Below are 4,601 nucleotides of genomic sequence, written 5' to 3' on the forward strand. Positions count from 1 at the left end.
TTTAACCATGATTAAACAAAATAGTTCTGGTTTTTTATATATTTGAAATATCAAATAAATATATAAAGTTATAAAAAAATTTAGATATAAACTAAACAAATAAAGAAAAAAAAAACCCTTTTTACATATTTGAAAAATGATCTCCCGTTGGGGAGATATGACTAGGGGTGGCAATCGTGTCGGGTTGGCGGGTCGACCTGACGGGTTGGCGGGTCAGCATACCTCAACCTGAACTCGACCCGTTTATTAAATGGGTCGGCTGTGGCAAACACAAACCTGACCCATTTAATAAATGGGTAACCCGACACGACCCGCCAACCCATTTAATAAATGGCTTGGGTCGGGTAAACGGGTTCTCAGGTTCTCGGGTCGGGTTGGCGGGTCGACGGGTTGGCGGGTTGGATGATGGGTTGGCGGGTTGTCGGGTTGACCCACCCACCTAACACATTTCTTAAACGGGTCAGCCGGGTTGGCGGGTTGGCATACCCCCAACCTGAACCTGACATGTTTAATAAACAGGTTACGCAGGTCGACCGTTTATTAAACGGGTTGGCTTAAGCCCAATCTGAACCCGCCTAAGAGGCAGGTTGGCAGGTCGGGTTGGCGGGTCGTGTCAAGTTGGCAGGTCGGGTTGGCGGGTCGTGTCAGGTTTTGCCACCCCTAGATATGACTCTTGCAAAATGAACTAAAAACCTGAGTAACTCAAATGATATAGTGTGTGACAGGGTCTTGGTTTTCGACCAAACACAGGTATGAAATTACCATAAAAAATACTGAAAATTGACATAAATAAACTAAACTCAATAACAAAGATGCTACTTTTTACGGATTGGAAATTCGATCTCCGGTTAGGGAGATACGCCCTCGACAAGTCAGTCTTGATTCAAATAGTGATTTACGCGTGACGGCTTACTGAATAACACTAGCGATTTGTAGTGTGTTTCATGCATCACTATAGCGATTTGTGGTATTATTCAGTAAATCATTATGTATAAATCTCTATTGTGACTTATAGTATTTTTAGTAAATCGTTGTGTGATTTACGGCGTAAATTGCTACCTGAATTAGGACCAACTTGTCGGGGGCATATCTCTCTAACCGGAGATCGGATTTTAAATCCGTAAAAAATGGTGTCTTTATTATTGAGTCTAGTTTATTTTTGTCAATCTTTAGTAATTTTTATGGTCATTTGTTTTCCCATTTTGATTAAAAACCCGACCCCTATTATTCTGCATTATTCAAGTAGCACATATTTTTAGTTCATTTTGCGAGAGTCATGTCTCCTCAATGAAATATCATTTTCCAAATCTGTGAAAAGGGTTTTCTTTATTTATGTGTCTAGTTTATACTTATTTTCTTTGGAGTTTATTTGCTTTGATTTCAATTATTTTCAATATATTTTCATAAAAAATCTCGATTTGAAGGTTAAATTCACTTTGAATTCAAGTTTTAAAGTGAATTTATATGTTTTAAACCCTAATTTCAAAAGTTCAAAACTATAAAGCACCATTTTCAAATGCTTTACAAAGTCATACATCATTTACTTTTATTTTATCTGATTTTTTTTATTTTTGAGGCATAAAAGGCTAATTTTGGATATATTCTTCAATTTTTCATTAATTGAGGAAAAATCCATAAAAAGCCTACATTTATTTATAACAAGTTTGTTCATTTTACATGATTTCTCCTTTGTTATTATCTCAATTATTGTAATTCATTTAAGGGTTGTAATAAATAAATTTATGAGAAGTTTACTTTATGCCTAGTTTAGAATGAATGAGCATATAGTTTAGGTTTTCATTCTCCATAATTGATATATTGCATTTTTATTTTCATTTTTCAATAACACTATGGTAAAACACGAATGACATGTGCACCATTTAATAGAGGATATGTAAAACTAAGTAAAGTTTGTATTTACAGTCATAGTCGAAATATGAACATCAACCCTTTCTCTATTTGCGAGAGTCAAGTACCACATATTTTTAGTTCATTTTGTGAGAGTCATATCTCCCCAATGAAATATCATTTTCTAAATCTATAAAAAGGGTTTTATTTCTTTATGTGTTTAGTTTATATCTGAATTTTTTTATAACTATTTATATATATTTGATATTTTAAATTTGTTAAAATTCAGGACTGGTTACAGATTAATCTTATTTAACCATGATTAAACAAAATAGTTCTGGTTTTTTGTATATTTGAAATATCAAATAAATATATAAAGTTATAAAAATTTCCAAATATAAACTAGACAAATAAAAAAAACCTTTTTACAGATTTGAAAAATGATCTTCCGTTGAGGAGATATGACTCTTGCAAGAACTAAAAACATGAGTAACTCAAACAATATAGTGTGTGACAGGGTCTTGGTTTTCGACCAAAAACAGGTATGAAATTACCATAAAAGTTACTAAAGATTGGCAGAAATAAACTACACTCAATAGCGAAGATGCCGCTTTTTACGGATCGGAAATCCGATCTCCCGTTAGGGAGATACGCCCCGACAAGTTGGTCTTGATTTAAATAACGATTTACGCATGACGGCTTACTGAATAACACTACAAATCACTAGTGTATTTCATGAGTCACTATAGCGATTTGTGGTGTTGTTCAGTAAATCATTATTGTAAATCGCTATTTTGACTTAAAGTATTTCAGTAAATCGCTACCTGGATTAGGATAAACTTGTCGGGGGCATATCTCCCTAACCAGAGATCGAATTTCAAATCTGTAAAAATCGGTGACTTTATTATTGAGTCTAGCTTATTTATGTCAATTTTTAGCAATTTTATGGTCATTTATTTTCCCATTTTGATTAAAAATCAGACCCCTATTATTCTGCATTATTCAAGTATCGCATATTTTTTGTTCATTTTGCGAGAGTCATATCTCCCGAATGAAATATCATTTTCCAAATTTGTAAAAAGGGTTTTCTTTCTTTATGTGTCTAGTTTATATATGGAAATTTTTATAACTATTTATACATATTTGATATTTTAAATTTGTTAAACTTCAGAACTGATTACAGATTAATCTTATTTAACCATGATTAAACAAAATAGTTCTGGTTTTTTATATATTTGAAATATCAAATAAATATATAAAGTTATAACAATTTCTAGATATAAACTAAACAAATTAAAAAAAATCTTTTTACAAATTTGAAAAATGATCTCCCGTTGGAAAGATATGACTCTTGCAAAATGAACTAAAAACATGAGTAACTCAAACAATATAGAGTATGACAGAGTCTTGGTTTTTGACTAAAAACAGGTATGAAATTTTCATAAAAATTTTTTAAAATTGGCAAAAATAAACTAGACTCAATAACGAAGATTTCTCTTTTTACGGATCGGAAATCCGATCTTTGGTTAGGGAGATACGCCCTCGATAAGTTGGTTTTGATTCAAATAGCGATTTACGCGTGACGACTTACTGAATATATAGTGATTTGTACTGTATTCATGAGTCACTATAGCGATTTATGGTGTTGTTTAGTAAATCATTATTTGTAAATCGCTATTATGACTTACTGTGTTATTAGTAAATCGTTGTGCGATTTACTGCGTAAATCGCTACGTGAATTATGACCAACTTGTCAGGGGCATATCTCCCTAACCGGAGATCGGATTTTAAATCCCTAAAAAGCGGTGTCTTTCTGATTGAGTCTAGTTTATTTTTGACAATTTTTAGTAATTTTTATGGTTATTTTATTCCCCTTTTTAATTAAAAACCAAACCTCTATTATTCTATATTATTTGAGTTGCACAAGTTTTTAGTTCATTTTGCAAGAGTCATATCTCTCCAATGGGAGATCATTTTCCTAATCTGTAAAAAGGGTTTTCTTCTTTTATTTGGCTAGTTTATATCTGAAACTTAAAAACCAGACTCCTATTATTCTAAGTCCTAGATGCACATTGAATCAGGCTTGTGCTATGATTTTTGAACTTAGGAAGAATGTATGCTTTTTATAAATGCTTTAGAAAATTTAAAATTTTCTGAGTGACTTTGGGAATGGATTTGAAAATATCCTTTAGGAAACGACCTTGAAATTCAGAAATTGATTTTGTATTGAAATTTACTAAAGAACATTATAAATTGCAATAGTGATTTAGTGGAGAATATTCTAAATCGCACAATGATTTTCTGAAAGACATTGTAAATCGCAATAGCGATTTACTGAAGAACATTGTAAATCGCATAATGATTTACTAAAAGGCATTATAACTTGCACAATGATTTACTGAAAGATGTCACAAATCAAATGACAGTTTTAAAGTTTCGTAATTTGAAATGAATTTGAATTGAAAGTTTTGAAATCAAAGATTCATAAATCAAAGATTTGGAAATCGGATTCAAAGTCAAGTTTTTAGAATTTTGAGATTTGAATTGAATAGAGACTCGAGATTGGGGTAAAGAATTGAATTAAATATTTGAAATTGAAATAAAATTCAAAGTTGAAATGTAAAATTCGAAAATAGAAATTTAGAAATAAAATTGAAAACTGGAAATTGAAAATAGGTATTTGAAATAGGATTTAAAGTTAGAGGGAATTGAAAAATAAATTCGAATTTATGAAATAAAGTAAAACAATGACT

Source organism: Nuphar pumila, chromosome 11 (genome assembly GCF_984573655.1).
Source record: "Nuphar pumila chromosome 11, dmNupPumi1.hap1.1, whole genome shotgun sequence".
Classification (NCBI taxonomy): domain Eukaryota; kingdom Viridiplantae; phylum Streptophyta; class Magnoliopsida; order Nymphaeales; family Nymphaeaceae; genus Nuphar; species Nuphar pumila.